At 42.2% G+C, this 27,210-nt stretch overlaps 1 protein-coding gene across 2 annotated transcripts in view; it reads right to left on the minus strand.

The window, feature by feature from the left end:
* The window catches only part of LOC128690340 (uncharacterized), a 316,053-nt gene extending 292,241 nt beyond the window's left edge, over positions 1-23,812 (minus strand). For both annotated transcript variants that reach the window (XM_070090422.1, XM_070090421.1), the window contains exon 1: positions 23,561-23,812. The gene's annotated coding sequence lies outside the window, so the exon portion shown is untranslated. The remainder of the gene's footprint in view (positions 1-23,560) is intronic.
* Positions 23,813-27,210: the final 3,398 nt, after the last annotated feature.

The following is a 27,210-nucleotide window of genomic DNA, read 5'->3' on the forward strand; positions in this document are numbered from 1 at the left end:
CCAGCAATTTCTACACTATTGCGGTGTACGGATCACCTTTCGAACTTGCAACCGATGTCCAGCTACATAAACAGAGGATGGGAGTTCACGGCTGTCGAAAGTTAACCGAGCCACATTGCAAGGGTATCATCTCCGCCTGGGAGCAGGAAAGACATAAGTGTCTACTTTTGAGGATTGGGAGATCCTGGAGTTCCAGCTGTTCAAGAATGTCTTTGCCACATGTCTGGAAATTCTGTTGGACTATGGTATGGGGCAGAATGACAGTACCACTACAAGAATTGGGGGAATGATGTTTTTCAATAGTGATAGAAATAGTATCGATATGTGAAAGAAGAAAAAGATCATGAGCTTGGGTAGCATTCTGGACAGTGATAATGCACGTGCCACTCTTGAGAGTATGAAAGGAAATATCTCTACCAACATGGCGTAGGAGCACTTTGCCAATACTATGGTCGGAAAGATAGGCAATAGAAGAAGTCGGTCGTAAAGTAAAGAATTTAGTCCATTGTGCGGTCTGAAACTGAGCGTGGAGAGGGAGTGCATGACGTGCCGGTCAGAGGAGGGCGGAGGAGGGCGGAGGTCAGACAAATCGAAGGAGTCAGTCGAGACACCGGTACCTGAAGCTGGTGATGAAACAGCACCACCAAGAGGTACAGGGGCATCAGGTGTGTCCAAAGAGTGGTCAAAAAATGAGGCAGAGTCAGAAAGGGGTGCGGTCCCAGTAAGGGGCCCGGGGGTAGCAGGTTCATGGACTAGGGCTTCCATGGTTAGGTTACTTCTTTCTTTTTGTTTTTAAGAAAAAAAAAGAAAGAAGAAAATAAAATAAAAACAAAAAAAGAATAAAACAGAAAGGGAGAACGGAGAGGAATAGTTCCTAGGAGGAATGAAAGGGTCGGAAATCACCCTGCGCGCCCAAGAGGAACTCAACACCGCAAGAAGTGCAGATGCGGCATGGAACCCGTGCCATACCCTACCCTTCATGCCAGTAACCAGCAATCCAGGATAGCAACCTCACATCTGCCAAGCTACCTCGGTGGACAGAAGAGAGGGCGGCCGGATATCCGCTACAAAGCATACCTCCTTTGGCCATCACTCCCGGAATCCAAAAGGCGGCCCCCAGAGATACACCCGTCGCCCCAAAGACACCCAAAGCCACTCCCCAGAAGACCGGAGAGGGAACGGGATATCCCCAGGCGATCCAGATTCCACGGCAAACTACACCACCACCAAGAACCTCAATGGAATGGGATTGACCCCGGTACCCTTACCTAGGAACCAGGCCTGTGGGAAGAATCCCAAAGGCCAAAAAGAGGAAGGGATTAAGGGAGGGACGGGGGGGGGTAGTAGGAAAGGAAAAAGGGATAATGGGGAGGATGGGATAGGGAAGGGGGGAGATTGGGGAGTAATTAGGTTCAGTCTGAGGAAGGAGACCAACAGGTCTAATTCCTCAGACAAAGAGCCTCTTCACCACGCCAAGGAGCCTCCCTTGAAGAGGAATATCTAACGAAGACAAGACTCACAGCAATGGTTTCAAGTTGGAAAATTTTAGATTCAGAAAAGATATAGGAAAGCTATGGTTTGGAAATATAGTTGTGGATCAGTGGAACAAACTCCCGAGTACTGTCATAGAAGCTAAGACATTGTGCAGTTTTAAAAATAAGTTAGATAAATACATGAGTGGGTGTGGGTGATTTTGTGTTAGACGTGCCTTGCATGCGCCAGTAGGCCTGCTCCTTTCTTATGTTCTCTCGGTTGTGTGTCATCCAGGTGACTTGAAGATATGTGTGCGCACGTGGCCTGCAGTCTCTGATGAAATGACGAGGATAGAGAAATTAGAAAAGATCAATTCCAGATAGGACGAGCAGGTAAAAAAAATAAAGCGTGTGATCACACCGCCTTTAGTGTTTATATCGTGGAGTGAGTAGTAGCGGGGAGGTCGTGCTGATTTACAGGTTTGTGGAAGACTTTTCAACGTAGTTTATGACCAGATTAAGGGAGACGAACACAAAGTTAAAACGCCCTTCACTTACTCTTTTAGTGAAAACTGGATAGAGGGCTCGACCTGGCTGAGCTTGTGTTAGAGTGCATAAAAGTTGAACCTTCCAGGAGAAACGATGTAAAAGTCAACATAACTGAGCGGGAATAATAGAGAATATGAATGATAGAGAAAAATCTCTTGGCTTCAAAACGCTCAGTGTATAGGTTCGTCAGAACAAGAACAAAAGTCTATTGAAAGTAAGAATTTTAAAAGTAGAAACAGTTCAAACCAACACTGTTCAGCGAGACCAACAAAATCGCTGGCTGGACCAGGAAGGTTGAGGGTATCATAAATTTTAAGTCACAGGAGATTAAGGGCTAGTGTTGCCTGGCCTCGAGTACAGCTAGCCTCTGACACTAGGATTCGTGAACACGCAAGACGATGACGCTCTCATGCACCTAAGCCTTTGAAACACACCTCGCAGTTTCTTGGCGAGGGGGGGGGGTCTGACCACACTCAGCCCTATCATAATCACAGATCATCAAGTGTCGGGTTCCGTGGCATTGAATCTCCTCTCACCCAGTGTTTGCAGCTAACTAGAGAATCAACTTACTCCAGTTGACTGTTAGCAGCCCTGTTGTATCGTACACATTGCAAGTTGCCTCTGTTTATGAAGAACAAAAAGGTACATTACCTTACAACGACGTTTCGATCCTACTGCAACGTCGGACGTAAACGTCGTCTTAAGCCCCTCTCTATGTGCGGGTTATTTGTATATATATATACCTCTGTTCATGTTTTATTCTTAGACTAAGATTCGTAAAATCACAGTTCGTGTCGTACGAGTTTCGTCTTTAGAACACTCTTAAATCTTCCATTAGGATTTTTCCATATGTGCGATGACGATTGTTCACGATACTGGATATACAAACTTCATGAAGATCTTGACGAGTGTAAAGTGTTGTATGTAGATAATTAGTTCAGAGTAGCGACAGAATAATGAATTAGACACTAAGACAACATTTAGTTATCTTTACTGTGGTAATACTTCGCCAGCCAGCGAATTTCTCAGTCTAATACGTCTATGACACTTATGCAACAGATTGGAAATCTCTATTGAAGAAAAGTTTCACCACACAATGGCTTCATCAGTTCAATACAGATCAGAAAGGTGTAAGGAGAAGAGTAGTTTAGGTAATCAGTCCCTCAGCCTGGAGTCGATGTGTTCAGTCCATCAATCTTGGACTGATGAAGCCACTGTGTGGCCAAACGTTTCTTCAGTAAAGATTCCCATCTGTTGCACAAGTGTCTCAATCTTCAACTTGTCGGTTTTAAACCATTTATCACACACACAATGCATCTATGTTGATAAATTAGACAAGTGCAACACTTGGGTATCTTTAATGAGGAAACATTTCGCTACACATTGGCTTCATCAGTCTATACAAAGGAGAACGGTGAAGAACAGGAGGACTTTGAGGTAATCAGTCCTCGAGTCGATGTGGTCAAGACTGAGGGACTGATTACGACTGACCACATCGACTCAAGGCTGAGAGACTGATTACCTCAAACTCCTCATGTTCTTCACCATTCTCCTTTGTATGGACTGATGAAGCCACTTCTCTTTATCCAAACCATCACACAGATGTATGCAGAGCATGAACTAAACACGCTCACAATATCAGCCTTGGCTGAGGTACGTGAGACCATCACAGTATTTCAGTTTCAATGTTTTAAATACCATTTACTTCTTTCTTAAAGCCAAGTGATCATTCCCACGTTTTGCTATTTGTGAAAAGTCACTTCATTCCGTCCTGTTAGTCTAAAAACATTCTCACAATTTCACTGTTTCATATATTATTTTGACCTATCTTTAATTCATGTGAGCATTTTCACAGTTCTGTAGCTTTACGATCACTTAGGTTTTTCTTCAGCTCCAGACATTCTCACTTTCAATTTCTTTAGCTAAAACTTTATGCAGCGTAAATTGAGGTTATAATTTATAAATATGTTAAAGCTATGGTGTGGCATTATAAAGTGACATAAAGCTCTGTAGTGAGGCAAACATTGGAGATACGAAAATTTAAACGAGATAGATTATTATAATCAAGGGAAAAGCGCTAAATCCGTAGAATTATACAGCGCATGGGGGGGGGGGATGTGGAAGGCATTCAGGCTTAATTCGGAGAACTGGAGCACAGATCCAATACCCTAAATCAAGAGCCTCTCACCAACATCAAGGAACCTTCCGTGAGGGGAAACGAAAATAGAGAGTTATGACCATATGATTTCTCCCGGGAACAAGTGAACGACAACTGACGCACAAGTGGCCTGCTAGCACCAGCTTGTTCTCCAACACTCCATACCTTCACCATCTCTCCCTCTCCTCCACCACTCAAACATTAGAGAATTTGTAAATGTATTCATATGTTTATGTGTAGGTATATCTGTATATGCTAATGCATATACAAGTATGAGTATTCCTATATATATATATTATATATATATATATATATATATATATATATATATATATATATATATATATATATATATATATATATATATATATATATATATACATATATATCTGTATGTTAATGTATTTCTATGTGTGTAAATCTATCTGTACGTTATGGTAGGTGTATGTGCGTGTATAAGTCTATGTATAAATAAGGATGTATATGTATATACATATGCAAAATAACCACAGTGTAAAAGAGTGAAATTCCAACCGCATTCGTGATACCTCACATTACCATATATGCAATACCATCCCAGAGAAGCGATCTTAACGATGCAAGACAAGCCACGGGTGATAAAAATCTTCACCTGAAGATTTCCGTCCTCCGTGGCTTGTCTTACATTATCATACATGTGTATGAGCATTTGTAGCCGTGTACATATTTACGTGTGGGTGTTTATATCTGTATAAAATACATTTTTTGTCATGAATCACAGCTCTGTATGACCATAGTACTTTAGTGCTCAGTTCTGATTATAATAATAATCTCATTAATAACCTTTGTCTCTTTCACAGTGTTACACAACTTGTGTGTTGGATATATCATACTCAAGTACAAATAAGATATATTGTAGCCCATAAAATTTGTTAATATATGTGCATGAAGTGCTATTAGCAATTATTCCTCTAAATGTGTGCGTACAGTTTAAGTGAGTTGATTTAGGAACAAGTATTTATCAACATAGTTATAAAAATATTCCTGATTACGACTATCAAACGGAGTAACAAAGTAAGACGAAGTGTATTTTTTAATATATATGAGCTTATGCATATGTCTGAAAAATGATCGTGATTTGTACGTATGCAGATTAACACGGCGTGTAGTTTTTTCCTATCTACCAAACTAGCTTAGTGACCTGGCATCTCTGATCAATTAATGCAATGCAGCTTTTCCCTGACAAGTTTGTCTGGGTTCAGACAACATAAATGTGATGCTTATGTAAAGTGAAGAAGACTATGTTGTTCTCGCTCGTTTTTAAGGCTATAATTAACGCATGTTTACTTTGGTAAAAACCATTGTTTAAAAATGTCAGAAGGCCTTTGAAGCAATGAACTGTAATATGTTAATCTACGAACGTATTCTTAGACTTAATGTAATGGAAATTTCTCACCAGTCTACGGAGCAAGTGGTATTGATTAATAACACTGCATTAGCCAAGGAGTTGAACCCATGCTGTTTTGTCCCGCCTCATGGTGAGAGACAACGCATGAAGCTTTAGACCACTAGACTGTGTGGTCTAGTGGTCTAAAGCGTCATGCGTTTTCTCTCACCATGAGGCGGGCCAAAACAGCATGGGTTCGACGCCTTGGCTAATGCAGTGTTATTAATCAATACCACTTGCTCCTTGGGTTATATATATATATATATATATATATATATATATATATATATATATATATATATATATATATATATATATATATATATCTCGTGCCGAATAGGTAAGCTTGGTCAATTAGCAAGAACTGGTTTAAAATTAAGTCCTTTCTAAAATTTTCTCTTATACGTTTGAAGATATTATTTTCATATATCAATGCAAGTGAACAAAGTAGAATGAGGTGGTGAGCGTATGTGTTGGGGAAGGAAGGCGGGGTAATGGTCGTCCTCGTTGGAGGAAGATGGTAAAGGAGGTTTGGTGGGCGAGGGGCTTGGACTTCCAACAAGCGTGCGTGAGCATGTTAGATAGGAATAAGTGAAGACGAATGGTTCTGGGCACCTGACGAGTTGTTGGAGAGATAAGATGAGATTTCGTTCGGATTTTTAACCCCGGAGGGTTAGCCACCCAGGATAACCCAAGAAAGTCAGTGCGTCATCGAGGACTGTAACTTATTTCCATTGGGGTCCTCAATCTTGTCCCCCAGGATGCGACCCACACCAGTCGACTAACACCCGGGTACCTATTTGCTGCTAGGTGAACAGGACAACAGGTGTAAGGAAACGTGTCGAAATGTTTCCACCCGCCGGGAATCGAACCCGGGCCCTCCGTGTGTGAAGCGGGAGCTTTAGCCACCAGGCCACCGGTGAGCAGGGCAATATTTTGTGAAGGGATTCAGGGAAACCGGTTAGCTAAACCTGAGTCCTGGAGGTAGGAGGCACAGTACCTACACTTTAAAGGAAGAGTTTGGGATACTAGCAGTTTGCAGGGACTTCTAAACTGTCGTATGTGAGTGCCTCTGCAAAGACAGTGATTATGTAAGTGATTGTGAAAGTGTTGAGAGATGAAGAAAGTTTTTACTTTCTTTATGGATCACCCTGCCTCTGTGAGAAACGGCCGACATGTTTGTTAATTAATATATATATATATATATATATATATATATATATATATATATATATATATATATATATATATATATATGTATATATATATGTATATATGTATATATATATATATATATATATATATATATATATATATATATATATATATATATATATAAAATGTAAACATTATTTCTCAGTCCACAGCAAGATTCGAACCGGCACACACTGCATCAAGGTACGTAGTACCTTCTCCACTCGGCCAGAGTGGAGAAAATTCTACATACTTATCGCCTTATGAGTTATAAAGAATATATATGATGGTAAAATAAATGATAAATAGAAATAATTTTTCGCATCAGCATTTCACAGTGGTACTCTGTGTAGATTTATTGCCCACTGCATATCAGAACTTATTATGAATTTGTGCAACTAATATTGCTATGTTACCCTTCAGTTCTCGTTGAATTATTTAATGCCAAAATTCGCATGAACCCTGTTTTTGTAAAATACTCCACGACATACGTCTATCTACACAGTCATAAGCCTGCTTCCAATCAATCCCAAGATCCCCCTCCCCTTGTCTACCCTCCACAAAATCCCTAATTCTCCCATGCCCCTCACGCAAACTTCGACCTGTAATCCCATACTGTCCTCTATGTAGAACAAGGTCAATCACCTTCTTCATGCGAATACCTAAAACCTTCGCAAAAACTTTATAATCAGTGCACATGAGGGAGATCGCCCTATAGGCACCCAGGGTCCTCCCCCCTCCTTTATAAACCAAACAACTATCCCCATGCCCTTCGATTCCCCCAAAACTCCCCCTTCCTTCATACAGTTAACCAACGAGACCAGACATTCCGTCATACAATCCCAATGTGCAATATAGAAATCGTTAGGAATGCCATCAATCCCCGGAGTTTTTCCCCTACTCAAGCTCATTACCGCCTCCCCCACCTCCTCCTCGCTGATCCTACCCTCTAGCACCGCTCTCTCTCCTCCTCCCTTAAAACACCCCGAATTCCTTCCCCTATAATCTCTCTCTCCCTCCCTCCACCCTCCCCCTGCTTAAAATTCTCCCTAAACCAATAATCAGCATAGTTACTCATTCCATCCGTGGTACTAGGTACCTGCCCCACCCTATAGCCCCCCACCCTTTTACACACCTCTATTCCCATAATCGTGGTCATCTGCTGCCTTTCCCTGAACCTCCTAAAACACATCCTGACGGTTTGTCACCCCATAGTACCTCCTCTAATCCTTCCCTCACATGTATCACATCAAAAACGAGAATTTTTTTATATCCCTCAATCTTCCCCTTAAAACCTCGATTTCCCCATGCCTACCATCCCCGCACCCTTCATAGCAATCATTTAGCTGCCCCTCAAGGTATTTCTGTAAAGCAAACCTCCACCGCGCCTCATCCCGTCCTCTATGCTGGTAATACTCCTTAATCCGCAGTTTAGCGTGCTTCTCTCACCATCCCAAAACATCCTTATTACAACCCAGGAATCCAAATGGCCTGTTATCCTGGGTGTAAAGGGAGCAAAATAAACAGCAGAAAAGTTTTGACTTACATTATCCTTCACCAATTTTAGAACAGCAATATGTACACTATATACACTATGTACAGTGAAAGGTATTAGTGCACTCCACGGTAAGCAAGGCAGAATAGAAGCCACAAGAGAGCAGACCGTGCTTCAACCAGCTCTCGGACAGGCTACCCATATTACAACCCCGTCGTTCAACTAGTGACCAGGTTCTGGCCAATAAGAAGATGGTTTTGGCAATCGCAGAGGTTATGTGGGTGCCACTCTCCTGTCTGCCCTTGTCATTCCCATTCTAGAGCTGGTTGAAGCACGGTCTGCTCTCTTGTGGCTTCTATTCTGCCTTGCTTACCGTGGAGTGCACTAATACCTATCACTGTACATAGTGTATATAGTGTACATATTGCTGTTCTAAAATTGGTGAAGGAAAATATAAGTCAAAACTTTTCTGCTGTGTTTATTTTGCTCCCTTTACACCCAGGATAACAGGCCATTTGGACTCCTGGGTTGTAATAATAATCCTCGTTGTTGCGTGCCTCCCAGAGTTGCCTCCACCAGTCTCTGAATGTTAATCCCTCCCCCTTCCCCTGAAGTAACCTCATATTCATTTTCCAATAACCCGCATACCGGCGAACCATACCATCCTATGCCACCTCTGCCAAAACGGCACGATGGTCCGAAAAATCTACGTCTACCGTCAGCACACGTTCTACTGTAATCTCGTCGTAAACCCCTGCATACCTCAACACTCCAAGCACACACCCTGCCCCTCTCGGCTCCACATCCTTATTTCTAATTACACTACTCCAGTCACCACTTGGTCCAGGGACAGAGGGGACAGTCGCGCGCGTTTGTGCTCCGTCAAAAACTGCGTGTCTTGATAGCAGAGGGAACAGAATGCGGGAAATAAGCGTGTGCAACCATAAAGTGCATATACTCCTTTGAACAAATAAAAAAGGAATATCAGTGAACACTAAATAGGAAAATATGGATTATAGTGTAACATGGAGAGTGCCGGTGGAGGAACGGTTACTGTGGGAAATACACCTGACCAGCACTAGTGAATTATTGCCGGATGTCGACACAAGTGGAAATAAACAAATATTGATCTATCTATAAGTAATATAGTGAGTGACAAGGATATATATGTGCAGTGACATAGTGAACTAAATTGTAGATAAGAGTAATCTTAATTATCCCCCAGTATAGCGTACAATATAGTGTAGATAGGGGAATATCTTACAAGCGACTGGCACTAACGAACTATTGCCAGAGGTCCAGTGAAGTGTTAATAATGGATAAGTAACTACTATAGTCATAAGAGATGAAACGAGTGGTGGTAGCATTGAGGTGCAGGGAATCACAGCATACATAAATTGAGCATACAACAGTTACCTCTACTAAACAGGAAATAATCTTTTCCTTAGAAGTGTAGGGGAAAGTTAGCGTAGGCCTAGCTGCTGTGTAAATAATAAAACAATGATCCCAGTATAGCGCAGTGAAAAGTGTATTTTGAAAGAATACAGTGTATATCCTTGAGATAAACAGTGTACAGCACTACATAAAAGGAATTTAAATAATAATAATAACAATAATAAAAATAATAGTGAAGTGTGGCAGTGTGGGTAAGTCCAGCCCGGCTCACACCCACCCTACACCCACCACCCTCCCTACACCACCCACATACTGCAAACTTGGTTCGTATAAATACATCTTGCATATTACTGGCACCAGCAAGAGAAAGGTAAAGTGGAAATCAGTTTTCTTCCGTGGCATACAGAGTGTAGTAAGATACAGACAGGATGTCAGCACAGCATGTAAAAAAATCCTTGGAAGGAAATCCAGAATCACATGCAATCTACGCTCTTCCAAACACCATATCTCTTGTACTAGACTAAATACAGCCTCAAAAAATGACCTCGAACTAGCAAGGTGCTTCTGGTTGTGCAATAAAGATGTAGAACTTTGGGCAGGTATCAGAAAGGTACTAAGGAGAGTAATAAATTATAAAAATAATCAAGAAAGCAAGGATGACCTCTTGGATAGTCTACCAAAAATATATAAAACATGGGAGCATGAGATAGTGTATCAAAAAATGCAGAATGTCCATACCGCAACAGATGACTCGAAACTATCTAGTCACCCACATGGTGCTAAGCCAGACCCATCCCCCAGTCACAGCACTAATACCCACAGTGCTGGTGCTGGCCCAGGCTCTCCCAGTCATAGTACTAATACCCACAGTGCTGGTGCTGGCCCAGGCTCAGTCCCCAGCCCGAGTGCTGACCCAGACCCAGCCCCCAGCCTTACTGCCAGACCAGACTCTCCTAGGGACACTACCAAAACCACCACCAAAACAGTAAATATACAACCATCTAGAACCGTAAATATACAACCATCATTGCACAAGACCGTGGCCCACAGTACAGATGTTGGAGAGGAGTCTCCTTCTTCCTCTACTGGGGAAAGTAGATGGAATCCAGGACGGGTGGCCCTGGCTTGGATACTGAGGATTATAGTGCACTCCCAGAACCTGCAGAAATTGACAACACACCTCCCAACAATTCTCAACCAAAGGTGAATTTGTGCAAATATTATGCTTGGGGCATCTGTAAGCATGGAATAACAGGGGAAAAAAATGGGACATGCAACTTTGAGCATCCCCAAATATGTAGCAACCTCCTGTCTAAAGGAGTGTGTCGTTCTTCTTCCTGTACTTTCTTTCACCCAAAAATGTGCCACTCCTCGGTCCTCCAGAAGCAGTGTTACAACATCGACTGCCCTGCATACCATCTAAAAGGGACCAGGAGGCACAGACCCCACAAGACAAACAATAGTAGCTACGACAACCCAACTCCAGGTGATTTTTTAGTGGCAGGAAACGGAAAAAGAAAATGATAGAAAATAACAAAAATAGTCCACCACCTCGGAGCCTTGTTGGACTGGAGGCGCAGCCAGTGGCCACCCATGGCCCTCCAGAATTACAGCTACTGATGCCAATAACAAAATCCCCCCAACAAACACAGAATACAACCTCGTTCATATTTGCTAATATACAGGGCCTTAAGCCATCCACCAACAACTAAATACTTTTTATCAGTGGACTTCTAGAGGAGTCTAATGCAATGTTTGCAGCCTTCACAGAGACTCACACAAAAGATCACTTTGACAGTGAAATATGGATAAGTGGTTACAACCTTTTTAGATGCGACAGAAAAAACAGGCAACAAGGGGGGGTTGGCCTGTATGTCAAAGAGACCCTTATCTGCACGGAGTTGCTGAACACCACAAATGAGGTAGTTGAAGTTCTATCAATAAAGATCGAGAACCAAAACCTAGTCATTGTGGTTGTATACAAGCCGCCAGATGCAATCTCACAACAGTTCAAGGAACAGCTACTGAAAATTGATTACTGTTTGGAAAACCTTCCAGCTCCATCCCCAAACATCTTACTGCTTGGTGATTTCAACCTAAGGCATACAAAATGGAAGAATGTAGCAAATAATGTTATAGCTGAAACAATCCCCGGAGGTAGCACAGATGAAAGGTCACACACACACATGAGCTACTAAGTCTCTGCGAAAAACACACCTTAAGCCAGCAGATAGTGGAGCCAACAAGACTAGAAAACACACTTGACCTTATCTTCACAAATAATAAGGACCTGATAAGAGACATAAGATTATCAAAAACAACTAATTCCGATCACAACCTAATCGAAGTCCAGACGTACATGCATAGGGGTCCTGATCAGCAGAATGCATGTACCTGTGAAGGTGTCTTCACAAAATACAACTTCAACAACAAGAACATCAACTGGGACCAGGTAAACCATGTCCTAAACGAAACATGTTGGGAAGATGTCTTAAATGACATGGATCCAAACCAGTGCCTTGAAAGGATCAACTTCCTGGCAGCCGAAGCATGTTCTAGGCATATTCCCCTATGAAAGAAGAGCAGGAGTAAACTGGAGAGAGAAAGACGCTCCCTCTACAGAAGACGACGAAGAGTCACTGAGCTCCTCAGGAGTGCTAGAATATCTGATACACGAAAGGAGGTGCTGACCAGGGAAGTGGAAACTATCGAACTTAAGTTAAATGACTCTTACAGGAACCAGGAGAGGCAGGAGCAGCTTAAAGCTATTAGTGAAATTTAAAGAAATTCAAAATATTTCTTTTCATATGCCAAAAACAAAGCAAATACCACATCTAGTATCGGGCCCTTACTCAGACAGGCGTAATAGCTCATAAAATACGTGCTAAAGGAATAACTGGGAAAGTAGGGAGATGGATCTTCAACTTCCTAACAAATCGAACACAAGAGTAATGGTCAACAGAGTTAAATCGGAGGCTGCCATAGTGAAGAGCTCTGTTCCACAAGGCACAGTACTCGCCCCCATCTTATTCAGACAGAGATATACACCACAGCACCGTATCATCCTTTGCGGATGATACTAGGATCTGCATGAGGCTGTCATCTGCTGAGGACGCGGTTAACCTCCAAGAAGATATAAACAGCTTTCCAGTGGGCAACGGTAAACAATATGATGTTCAATGAGGACAAATTCCAACTACTCCGTTATGGAAAACTGGAGGAGATAATAACTAGAACAGAGTATACTACTGACTCCGGCCATACAATAGAGCGGGAAAATAATGTAAGGGACCTGGGAGTAAAAATGTCTGAGGATCTCACTTTCAAGGATCACAACAGTGCCACGATCGCACGTGCAAAGAAAATGATAGGATGGATAATGAGAACTTTCAAAACGAGAGATGCCAAGCCAATGATGATCCTTTTCAAATCACTTGTTCTCTCTAGGCTGGAATACCGCTGTACATTAACATCTCCATTCAAAGCAGGTGAAATCGCAGATCTAGAGAGTGTACAGAGATCCTTTACTGCACGTATAAGTTCTGTCAAGCACCTTAACTACTGGGAACGCTTGGAAGCACTTGACTTTTACTCGTTGGAACGCAGGAGGGAGAGATATATCATAATCTACACTTGGAAAATCTTGGAAGGAATGGTCCCAAATCTGCACACAGAAATCACTCCCTACGAAAGTAAAAGACTGGGCAGGCGATGCAAAATGCCCCCAATAAAAAGTAGGGGCGCCATTGGTACATTAAGGGAAAACATCATAAGTGTCCGGGGCCCAAAACTGCTCAACAGCCTCCCATCAAGCATTAGGGGAATTGCCAATAAGCCCCTGGCTGCCTTCAAAAGAGAGCTGGACAGATACCTAAAGTCAGTGTCGGATCAGCCGGGCTGTGGCTCGTACGTTGAGCTGCGTGCGACCAGCAGTAACAGCCTAGTTGATCAGGACCTGACCCATCGGGAGGCCTGTTCATGGACCGGGCCGCGGGGGCATTGATCCCCGGAATAACGTCCAGGTAACCTCCTACTATAGAAACCATGGGTAAACCCCGCAAGTGGAAAAGCAGAACCTCCCGTATAAAATTCACCTTTACCCGTCTGTTACTATCAGCTGGCATATATATCCTCAGAAAACACACCCTAATCTCCCCCCATAACCCCTCCACCCTCACCACCCTCACCTCCCCCCTTCTTCCCACGCGAGCACTTTAAATGGGCTGGATTCCCTCACCGCCACTGCCACCCCATCCTTTATTTTCCCTGAGCTACCAGCATACATCCTAAAACCTTTCAGCCTCAACTCTCTGCCACACTTAAAATTGTGTTCTTGAATAAAGCACACGTCAATGTCAAAACGCCTCAAAACATCCTCCAACCATACACGTTTAACTTCAGCTCTAAGGCCATTCACATTTATAGTTCGACACTTAAAGATGCAAAAAGGGTGGCTTTTTCCTCTGTCTCTGTGTCCTGTCAATTACGCTTTTTGTTGCTCCTGTCTTCTCCCATACATTCTTGCCCCCTGGACCCCCTCCCCCGCCTGTGCACTACCCTGCCCTTTATTAGTCACTCCCGCCCACGTCTTCTTGCCAGAACGCTGAGCTGGAATAATGACCTCGTCATCCAACGAGCCTCCATATGCCACCAAAGACTCCGTTACTACTGGCATTTCCGATGACCGTGGAGCTGCTGCCTTACCACACCCGGCCGCCATGTGGTCAAAAGCACCACACAGTCGACACGTTTTACATTGTCCTGCATAGGTCACAAACACCTGTGTCCTAAAATTCACCAGGGCTACATACGAGGGAATAGGTCTTCTCAATGTCATCTTGATAGTGTAAGATCCTGCAGGAAGCCCCACATAGATTCCATCCTTCCATAGTCCCAAAGTCACAGCATGCACCTCTCCATAGCTTCGAAATGTCTCCTGAATATCCAAGTCATCTGCTTCAAAAGGAACATTTCGAATTCTCACCCAGGTGTAGTATTTGGAGGCATCCTGCAGGCGTACCTCCAGCCCAGATGATACGGTGACACACCTCTCCTGATATTGAGTCACCATCCTTTCGTAAGCTTCCACAGTGCAGAAATGGACAAAAATCCTTGTAGATCCATTAAGAGCAATAATATATAACTCATCGTTGGCAATGCAGAATATACCTGACGATCGTCGGCAGTAAAACAGAGGCATTTGTCTGGTAAATTGCTCCTTTGACTAAATCAACACACACAGTGTTACTCCTCCTGCGGCATCTGGCCGCCATCTTGGAGAAAATAGGAAGTTGCACAACAAAGAAAGAAGGAGCTTCTGCGCAGCACAACCATTCAGCCCGAGAGAGAAATGGTCAGTGAACTAGTATTAGCTAGGCTAACACGATGGTGGTTAGTGTGTGACGCAGGGTAAACACGGTCGGCATGGAATTACTGACAGGAGCCATTACTCAAGATAAGGCACAGGTGTTGTTGCCGTTGATCATACTGGATACCATGAGTGAGGATCAGGACGTTTACGGTGTCGCCTTGAACGGTAATTACAAGATGTTTGTGAAACTGCTATCATCACAGGTGTATGAGGATCTACTCGACCGTTATCAGGACGTCAGCAGTGATGTTAATGACGAGATCTAGGCGAGGGTGATTGACGTCTTGCATCAATATAATGTGCCTTTTCAGGCGAATGAAGTTGACATCCAAGGTGTATTTGGCAAATTTGTCACCATACACGTAGCCAACAAGGCAAGTAGATGACCGGAGTGTACGTGGGTATTGCGACCCCTGAATGGGTCACAATGTATATAATGTGTATTACCTGTTCTTATAATTTTATATTGCTTATATTTGCGATAATAGCTAATTCGTAAATATATTGCTTTATATTATTATTTGACATAGTTATATTTATTAGGTAGGATGTAGCATTTATATATTCAGTGCTCATAGTTCGAGTGTTAAGTAGCTAACAACATTGTCTAACAATCGTTGTGCTCGTTACTCTGCCGGCTTCTCTGTGTTGCTGGACAGCAGCAGTCCACGGAGCAATCACGTGATGAGGGGAGGGTGATCACCACTCGCCTGGAGTAGTCTGTACGGGCTTCTGACTCTCTTGTCGGTTGGACGTTCTCCTAACAAGACGTTCCACACTCCTCTCCCTTGTGGGCCCTTGTTGGAGGATCGTCTCTGTCGCTTTCTTGTTGGTTCTGTGGAACTCTCTTCACAGAACATCGTCTAGACTTAGTGGCGAAATTTAAAGACTCGACATGTGTCTTAACTTTCACAGAACATCGTCTAGACTTAGTGATTTCTCGACGTTGTACTGAGGTTGTGTGTCGCATAGACACGCGGAGCAACTCAGGTCCTGAGCTGTAGCTTCTGACCTAATTTGTACTGGTATATGTGTACTGTCACAGTCGGGGATTTTCTTATGCTGAACTTAGATTCAGTAGTATGGGAGTTTTGTGACTTTTGTGGAGGATCTGCAGATGGTCCCTACTTAGTGTCGTTATATTATCTCCTTGTTCCTGATTCTGTATTACAGTTGCTTGTGATATTGCTGTTCAGCTTAACAGTCATTTTAATGTTGAAGCAAGCTGTTCTGATTGCCAGGTTAGTCAAGAAGTTAATTTATGTGAGGACTTTTAGTCAGTCTAGTCGAGTCTTGAGACATAGCGAACTACTTAGAGCATTTACACACATACACACAAACTTACTTGTATATATTTGCATTATGTTATTAAATGTTAACAGTGTACCAGATGGTACTAAAAAACCATTAAGATGTGATATGTGCCTTCAGCACAGTACTACTGTACACGAGAGAAGTGTAGGAACTTGTATCCTATATTATATTCAATTTATTACTATAATTTACTTTGATAATATACGCCTAGACAACTTTATTAATAAACTTATTAAAATGTTAATTTCTTTAGTTAGTAGCCTACCAGTTGTAATCCTGAAACACTATTAAATCTTTCTGAATTCTAATGGATAATTGGACCAGGATACTGACTACTTGTTACAAAAACCCAGTAACAGGCTGGATGCTAGAAGGGTAGTCCTTTCTAGTATTCACTGGAGATCTCTATGCTTATTAGAAATCGCGTTTTTTGTAACAGTGGGTTTACCGGAAGGCATGTTTAACCTGAAGTTCCTGCAGCAATCAACACCGTCATAACATTCTGGACAATGTAGAGCTTGTAGGATGTGTGATGGTTATGACCACATGTGGCTGAATGTGGGAAGAGGAGGAGATAAATGGGGCTGTCACGAGGCGACGGCCTGCTTTTTGGGGTCTGTGGAGTGTGATCAAGACCGTCAAGGTGGACGTATGCATGGTCGGTTGTGGAGTGAGGAAGTGGAAGAGGGGCAGAGTGTTGTGGAGACCGTGGTATCTGCTGAGCAGTTTGGCGAGTTTGATGCTGGAATGGTTCAAGCGGAAGAGAAGGCAGCGACGAATGATGTGGAAATAGATGCAGTGCTCGAATCTATTTTGAAGGAAATGTTCCCTAGATTGGGGGATGCCCTTCCAGACTACCAGATAGCTGGGCAGGTGACAGGACATGTGGAAGGGGAGTACAAGGATGTAGGAAGGCATGGAATGGTTGAATTTCCTAGTAGTGAGTGGATGAAACAGGTGGTAGAGGTGGAGGTGCACTGTGAGGAGGGTCAGGACCAGTATGGAGGAGGTCATTTCGAGGAAGTGGGCAGCTGTGAAGTCCAACTCGGACGATGTCCTCATGCCGGCACAAAGACCTGGAGACAAGACGGGTTGATGGGGTGTGCAGAGGTAAGGAAAATAAGTACCAACAAGTAGTTAGGGATTGTGGGAGGGATGAGAAAGCCAAGGAGTGTGTGTCCCAGGCTGTGGGACAGTTGAAAAATGAGGTGGGGCGGCGTGGGTGGAAACTTTAAAGCAGGCCTAGGTGTATGACAATCATTGCTAATGGTTTAGGTGCTAATGGGAAAAGTGAATGGTTGAGAGGCATGCTGTATCGTTATAGGGTGGATGTGGCACTTTTACAAAAGAAGGATGGAAAAGTGTTGGTGGTGTAGGGGTCTTAATCTGGGAGGCAAATCAGTTTGTTTTGCAAAGGTACAAGGGGAAGAGGTGAGGGGAGGATCATGTAGGTGGACGGGTGGTGGATGAATGAGCACGTGTCTTTCGTTTGTGACTACATGCCTGCAGACAGCGATGCGAATATAAAATCGGCATTTGTAAGGGAGAAGCTTGCGTACTTCTTGAGATTGCTACCCTTGGTAGTGTTGACTGTGGGGATTGAAACTGTAATAAGGAGGAATGACGTGATGCCAAGGGGAGGGGGATTTCTCAAACGTGTTTAGTGTCCTTTGTAGAGATATAGGGGTGAGGGATGCGTTATGGGGTGGGATGGGCGAAGTGGAATATACTTATTTAAGGGTGGATTATGCAGCAAGGCTGGATAGGATATATATGATGCATGGGGTATCGGTGGAGTCTTTTCACACCATTGAGGCGATTTATTAGGATTATAGAGCGGTGGTGGTGGGGGTGGCGTTGGATTCATTGGTGAAGAGGTTTAGGGGCTACTAGAAGTTAAACACACGAATAGTTGAGGACGAGGAGGTGAGGGGGGGGGGTTGCCTTGTTGTGGAAGGAACTTAGCATGGAGGCAGAGGGGGTGGAAGATGTGGCATCTTGGTGGGACAGTGTGGCTAAGGTGTGGATTCGTAGGTTTTATGTGGGTGAGGGAAAACATATAAATCAATTACGGTACTGGCTAACCAATTATTTCTTAAGTAGGTTGGGGTATTGCTATGAGCGAGGGGTGGTGGTGGGTGCTTTCCAGACAGAGGAAATGGAAAAACTGAGGGTGAGGTTACGCGCTGTGCAGGAGGAGCGTTAGAGTACAGGCAGGCGTAGAGGAAGTGCTTGGGGAGGACAAGCCTTTGGTGTGTGCGCCTAGAGGACAGCAGCAGAGGAGGAAGGCGGCCACGATATTGGGATTGGTAATTCACTCGGGGGTGAGGGGTTTCAGGGAGGAGCAGGTGTTGAAAATGACGGAAGCCGTGAGTGTGTTTGCGGATGAGTGGTACTGGCAGTATTGGAGGAGTAGAGGTGTGGATAGGGTGGATTTAGATGGGGTGTGTGGCGTTGTGCCTGTAACGTTGGAGAAGAAGTATAGGGAAGCGTTGGGAGGAGCCATTGAAGAGGGCGAGATATGGAGGGGGCTTGAAGACATGAGCAGGGGCAAAGCACCGGGTATTGATGGTTTACCATGTGAATATTACACACAAAAATTGGGATCTGTTGAGGGGTTTTTCAGCGAGGTTGTTCAATAGAATGAAAGAGGGGGGAGAGTTGGGGGAGATGCAAATTACTGTGGTAGTGGTGTTTATGCCTAATGGGTAAGGCGTAGAGCACCCTGCAGGATTATAGGGCGATATTTCTCGTGTGCAGACTATAAATTGTTCACAAAGGTTTTAGGAAACTGGTTAAAATGTGTCGTGGGGAGGGTAGTATCAGAGGGTTAATCTGGGTTGCCAGGGGAGATCAATGGTGATGGGGCACGGGATACTTAAGGGGTTTGTAGAATGTTTGGAAGAGATGAAGAAAAGGGGGGAGGTTTGTTGGCATTAGATGGGCAGGGGGCTTACGATCATGTGGAAAGGGAGGGTTTAAGAAGTATCCTTCGCAAACAAGGTTTTGGGGATGATATTTTGGGGTGGGTCGAAATGTTCTACAAGGGGCGAAGGCAAGAATTCATCTTAATGGACATGTGGGCGGAGTGGTGAACATGAATCGGGGTTTGAGGCAGGGGTGCCTGCTATTGCAACTGCTATTTGTGTATGCACAGGGTCTGTTCTATAGATTGGTAGAGGACAGGGTGTGTGGGGGGGGATCGAGGGAAGGCTTGACCAGGCATGAAGTGGTGGGGTATGTTGACACGACGCTTCTGGTACAGGAGGGATCTTGGCTGAGTGAGCTGGGGGAGGTGGTTCGCATGCTTCGAGGGGCGACAGGCATGATGCTAAATGCTGAGAAAACAATGATCATGGGACTGGGAGTGCGGAGCGACAGAGTCGAATGACAATGTGGGGTGATGAGGAGGCAGAAATGTCAGTTGTTAATATGTGGTATTTTGTATGATGGGGACCACAAGGGGAGCGAGGGAGGCAAATTCATTGAGAATGGTGGAACATGTGGAAAGTCGTTTGGGGGTGCTGAAGCCTTATCATTTGACGTTATTACAAAGGACGATAGTTATTAATGTGTTGCTTTACAGTAAGGTACGGTACATGGTGGCAGTGTTCCGATTGTCGGGTACCTATATTATGCATATTCTTAGTTGTGTATTTTGATTCTTATGGGACTCGGGCTGTGAATGGATAAGGAGGGAGGCGGAGACTGCCAGTGAGGAGGGGGGAGTTTAGGTTTGTTGGACCTGCGTCTGTGGGTGAAATGTGTATCAGGAGGGAGTTGATGAGGCTGAGGGAGCAGAGTGTGGGCCACATGCAGAGGTTACATGACAAATTGAGAGGGATGTATGCAGGTGGGGAATGGAGGGATTGCGAGTGTGTTGAGGGCACTAGTGTGGGCATGCGAGGCAGAGCAATAAAAGGTGGGGGATTTATATCGAGTGTTGGTTACTATGGTAGTGGCCCCAGTAGAGGGGCTGATCCTGATGCATGCATGGGAGAGAATATGGTGTTTCAGTAAACTAAGGCTACAGCCCAGGGTGAGGGGGGTGATGTTTAGGTTTTTAGCATGGGATTCTGCTGGCGGGATCGGTTCTCAGAGATAGACGGGTGGTAGAGGGGGGTTGGTGTGGGTTGCATGGGGGACTGGAGATGTGGTGTACTTTTGTGATTTTTTGAGTGGGATGAGGGAATGAATGGAGAAAGGGTTTGGGAGGATTGGAGGTACCGGGGTGTCGGTGCTGCGTGAGCTTAGCCTTGATGTGGGGGATGGGGGAGGACGTAACCTGGGAAGTAGCATATATAATGATGAATTTCGTGTATGTATCGTGGGGTGTGCGTGGGAAGAGTAATTGGGAGGTGAGGAAACGTGTTTTAGCGGCGACCTTTCGTCACATGAGTAGGAATAGGGAGGTGTATGGGCGGAGGTTGGCCAGAGCTTTCTCAGAGGGCTACACATCCATCACTGTTGGGGATTTGTTTGGGCTGTGAGGCGAAATGGGAGGAGTGTGTGTGGTTTTAGATATGGTGAAGAGCGTTTAGTTTCGAGGGGGGGGGGACAAACAGGCTTGTTAAACGAAGGGGGGAGGTGGGTGGTAGGCTGTGTGTTTTCGTGTGTGGGGAGTAAGATGCGTGTGTGCACCAGAGTCTGAGGTGCAGCTTGTGTGTGGGTTATACCCTTTTGTAGAGCTCCCTGTGCCTGCGTGTGCTAAAGGAGAGTCCTTGAGTTATTAGTGTGAACTTGTTCAAGTGCATGGTCTAACGTTTGGAAAGTTGATAGAAGAATGTATGTTGGCTCGTGGTGAGCTGGTTGAGAACTTCCTGTGCAATGTATGGTTCACCGTGTGGTGGGGATAGGTACGCAGTGTCTATATAGGCAAAATGTTTAACTTTGTAAACTTATGTTCCAGTCTCCCATGAGTGTGTTGAGTCATGCATTACTTCTGAAATAATGAATGGACGGTGCTTCAGTCAGAAAAGTTCGCCTTTTATAACTATAATATCCTGCAACCGTATACATAAAATACGTGGGTCTGGTGAATGACCCAGTATGCGTCGAAGTTGGGGCTGTGGTTGTCCCAATGGATGAGGTAAAAGATTGGGTTTTTCCTTAAGAGAACAGAATGGGATTGGAAGTGTGGTAAGCGCTGCTGCATGGGAAAGTATAAAAAATAAGTTTCCTTTTATATTCCACTGTAAAATCATGGAAGGGGCTTCGCCAAAGGGTTGGCAATTGTTAGAGGTTATGTTCAGGTGTACGGTTTTATTGTGTGTAGCGTGTAGTTAGGACGTGTGTATTGGTTTGTGTGGTTTTTCATTGAGGTCTATACAGCAGGGGGGGGGATGGAAATGGGCACAAATTGGGGATGATGTATACGTGTCTAGTGTCAGAAGTTAGGTAATGTGAACGGGAGTTATGGTATTAGATTTTATTGTATCACGTGATGGTGAGGTAGTGGATGGTATTTTTGTTTAAAGCTTGTCGTAGGTTATGTTAACTTGCTTGTAATTTGTAATGTGGAATAAGGTGCACGAAATTTTACATATTTATTAATTCTAGTTTATGTTGCATCATGTGTTGAATAAATTGTTTTAATAAAAGGTGTACATGTAGTTTTAAAATATTCGATTTTGTTAATGATAAACGGTTGGTTTTGTTTCCCGTTGTAAATAAAGTCATGTATAGATTCACTGAAGCTTAGCGTTTTATTTATGATCTTTTGGAGGAGTTCGAAGTAGTATTTTATCTCATTAGGAATGTTAAAAGGGGAAGGGGTGAATTCCTTGCTGTGGATATAGCTGGGAGGAAGGGGGACGAGGAAAGGGGGCATTTCTTGTTGTGTGACATACTTATGTATCATATATATTGAGTAATATATATATATATCTGCTGGGTCTACGCATGTGGTGTCCGGGCTGTGCTGTTGTCAGCGTGCTGGAGGTGGGATTACTGAATTTGTAAGGCTTTATCAACTGTGTAGAGAGGTGGTGAGAGCTGGTTTTGTCACCATTGGCATTTTCTCTGGTTTTATGATTTTTAACATATGCATGTATCTTGTATATGAAGCTTTAAATTAAAAAAAAAACTTGTATAAATATATATACGTGTATTTACTTTGTGGATCACAAGTCATAATACTACGATCACTTGAAAATATTATTGATAAAATTATTGGACTTGTGATATTTGGGTGTTCAATCACAGAGCATGAGGAATATTTAAATGAAATTATTGGATTAATAAGATGACTTTCGGATGCTGTTTCATCCAGGAAAAGCGTCCCAGCATTGCACAACCCCAGCCCCATCTATCTCAAAGCCCGAGACAGGACTAGCGGAGAATTTGGTATTAGATTTAGCCGTAGTTGATTATCAGCATTGAAAATTTGATGCGAATTAGAAGGAGTCAAGTTTTCACACTGAACTTAATATCCCAATTTCCTCAACGCAAACGCAAATTAGGACCTATATTGCTTAAATATAATTCAGATTTTTCACTAACAAAGTTCCGAAAATTTAAAGCCACTCGGAAAAGGCTTTATGTTTTAACATCATAAAGATCAATATGGCAAACAACAGCTTCTCAGCAGTTGTTATATTAAGTAAATGACAGTGAGGATTTGTAGTCAGTCGAATGAGAAATTATTACATGAAAACCAGCATTTAAATTTTCCCATATTATTGAAAATGGAAAATTAGGACCCACGCTGACCAAAATAAATCTAATCTTAATGTGTAAAGTCAAGCAGAAGAGACATTCTTTAGATATTGAAGTGGAAGCCAATTTATTTAATAAAAGTGGTAAATTAAAATCCAGCCAACACAAATATCAAAGCCAAGTTTCCTTTGAGTAATTACTAATAAAAGTTTGAGTTCGATCAGAAGATACATTCTTCATTCATTGTATAAAATCTAACAACAGTGAACCGCCGAGTTCTATCAACTGATTTATATTCAAATTTAATAACTAGATTCTGATTTTTAATTTTAACAATAACTTCGATTACGTCATTCGTGTTACACAATGACACCAACAGTGAACATATACGTGGAACAATATATATCTCAGCATATATAAATTTCGAAATTAAAAATCTCCATTATCTGTGGTAAACAGGTTATATGCGTCCTTAATAACCTCAATGTACTCGATACTTTAAATCCAATTAACCAACTTTGGAACATACCTGCGTCACGGAAGAACCCGTCCTCCTGCACGTTTATAACTCCACGAATACCATCTTAATTGTGCATTATATAGCTCCATTATATAACTTCACGCATACAATCTAACTGTACATTATATAGCATTAATTGTCTAAACACTGTATGTTGTGTTGAGGTTATCCTGAGTTCATCACCAGAAAAATCTTAATTTTTCTGGAGCACACGACTCATGTTGGTTGTCACCACCACAGCTATAGAATGACGAAGTGGTGTAAACTGAACCCGTCTTTCTGAAGTCTCAACCCTCAACTTTCTGAAGCACTATTACATAAATTCACTTCACTTATACCGGACTGTTTGACTCTAGTTTTATGGTGTCAACCAATAACTTGTAACTGGGCAGACCTACGGACATGATCGTCAATTGACAACTGCTACTATTATTCACTATTATGTTCTGTATATGTTGAATTATTCGCCAATCAGCGTGATATCCCGGTACCTCATGAGTAGTCTCACGATACACAGTGAGACAAAGACTGCCGTTTATAAATACACTTTTCAAAATCACATGTGTAATGGTTTTGTGTGTGCTTTTATAGACAATTTGGCCTTCATATATATATATATATATATATATATATATATATATATATATATATATATATATATATATATATATATATATATATATATATATATATATACATATATAAATATATATATATATATATATATATATATATATATATATATATATATGTATATATATATATATGTATATATATATATATGTATATATATATATATATATATATATGTATATATATATATATGTATATATATATATGTATATATATATATATATTTTTATTTTTATTATTATCACACCGGCCGATTCCCACCAAGGCAGGGTGGCCCGAAAAAGAAAAACTTTCACCATCATTCACTCCATCACTGTCTTGCCAGAAGGGTGCTTTACACTACAGTTTTTAAACTGCAACATTAACACCCCTCCTTCAGAGTGCAGGCACTGTACTTCCCATCTCCAGGACTCAAGTCCGGCCTGCCGGTTTCCCTGAATCCCTTCATAAATGTTACTTTGCTCACACTCCAACAGCACGTCAAGTATTAAAAACCATTTGTCTCCATTCACTCCTATCAAACACGCTCACGCATGCCTGCTGGAAGTCCAAGCCCCTCGCACACAAAACCTCCTTTACCCCCTCCCTCCAACCCTTCCTAGGCCGACCCCTACCCCGCCTTCCTTCCACTACAGACTGATACACTCTTGAAGTCATTCTGTTTCGCTCCATTCTCTCTACATGTCCGAACCACCTCAACAACCCTTCCTCAGCCCTCTGGACAACAGTTTTGGTAATCCCGCACCTCCTCCTAACTTCCAAACTACGAATTCTCTGCATTATATTCACACCACACATTGCCCTCAGACATGACATCTCCACTGCCTCCAGCCTTCTCCTCGCTGCAACATTCATCACCCACGCTTCACACCCATATAAGAGCGTTGGTAAAACTATACTCTCATACATTCCCCTCTTTGCCTCCAAGGACAAAGTTCTTTGTCTCCACAGACTCCTAAGTGCACCACTCACTCTTTTTCCCTCATCAATTCTATGATTCACCTCATCTTTCATAGACCCATCCGCTGACACGTCCACTCCCAAATATCTGAATACGTTCACCTCCTCCATACTCTCTCCCTCCAATCTGATATTCAATCTTTCATCACCTAATCTTTTTGTTATCCTCATAACCTTACTCTTTCCTGTATTCACCTTTAATTTTCTTCTTTTGCACACCCTACCAAATTCATCCACCAATCTCTGCAACTTCTCTTCAGAATCTCCCAAGAGCACAGTGTCATCAGCAAAGAGCAGCTGTGACAACTCCCACTTTGTGTGTGATTCTTTATCTTTTAACTCCACGCCTCTTGCCAAGACCCTCGCATTTACTTCTCTTACAACCCCATCTATAAATATATTAAACAACCACGGTGACATCACACATCCTTGTCTAAGGCCTACTTTTACTGGGAAAAAATTCCCCTCTTTCCTACATACTCTAACTTGAGCCTCACTATCCTCGTAAAAACTCTTCACTGCTTTCAGTAACCTACCTCCTACACCATACACTTGCAACATCTGCCACATTGCCCCCCTATCCACCCTGTCATACGCCTTTTCCAAATCCATAAATGCCACAAAGACCTCTTTAGCCTTATCTAAATACTGTTCACTTATATGTTTCACTGTAAACACCTGGTCCACACACCCCCTACCTTTCCTAAAGCCTCCTTGTTCATCTGCTATCCTATTCTCCGTCTTACTCTTAATTCTTTCAATTATAACTCTACCATACACTTTACCAGGTACACTCAACAGACTTATCCCCCTATAATTTTTGCACTCTCTTTTATCCCCTTTGCCTTTATACAAAGGAACTATGCATGCTCTCTGCCAATCCCTAGGTACCTATACATTCACTTAACATCTCCCAAAATCTCTCTCTCTCCTCTGCATTCCTCTCTTCTCCAGGTGCATACACGCTTATTATGACCCACTTCTCGCATCCAACCTTTATATATATATATATATATATATATATATATATATATATATATATATCTTTCTTTCAACACACCAGCCGTATCCCACCGAGGTGGGGTGGCCCAAAAGGAAAAACGAAAGTTTCTCCTTTTACATTTAGTAATATATACAGGAGAAGAGGTTACTAGCCCCTTGCTCCCGGCATTTTAGTCGCCTCTTACAACACGCATGGCTTACGGAGGAAGAATTCTGTTCCACTTCCCCATGGAGATAAGAGGAAATAAACAAGAATAAGAACTAGAAAGAAAATAGAAGAAAACCCAGAGGGGTGTGTATATATGTGCTTGTACATGTATGTGTAGTGTGACCTAAGTGTAAGTAGAAGTAGCAAGACGTACCTGAAATCTTGCATGTTCATGAGACAGAAAAAAGGACACCAGCAATCCTACCATCATGTAAAACAATTACAGGCTTTCGTTTTACACTCACTTGGCAGGACGGTAGTACCTCCCTGGGCGGTTGCTGTCTACCAACCTACTACCTATAATATATATATATATATATATATATATATATATATGAATACATATATATATATATATATATATATATATATATGAATACATATATATATATATATATATTAATAAATATATATATATATATATATGAATACATATATATATATATATATATGTATATATATATATATATATATATATATATATGTCGTGCCGAATATGTAAAACTGGTCAATTAGCAAGAACTCATTTAAAATTAAGTCCTTTCTAAAATTTTCTCTTATACTTTTAAAGATATATTTTTTTCATTAATGTTGATGTAAAAATTTATAATTTTGCTCCAAAAGAATCTTAGAAAACTTACCTAACCTTATTATAACAAGAACAATTTATTTTAGCCTAACCCAACTAAATATATTTTAAATTTGTTTACAATAATTTAATACTAAACAAACACAGTGAAATATATTTTTTTCGTTAGGTTCAGAATGATTTTGGCGAAATTATTGCATACACAAATTTTCACTTGTCCTATATGGCAAGATGAACGTTGCTATTTAAGCCAAGATCGCAAGTTCT

The sequence above is a fragment of the Cherax quadricarinatus genome, chromosome 32 (genome assembly GCF_038502225.1).
Source record: "Cherax quadricarinatus isolate ZL_2023a chromosome 32, ASM3850222v1, whole genome shotgun sequence".
In the NCBI taxonomy this organism is placed as follows: domain Eukaryota; kingdom Metazoa; phylum Arthropoda; class Malacostraca; order Decapoda; family Parastacidae; genus Cherax; species Cherax quadricarinatus.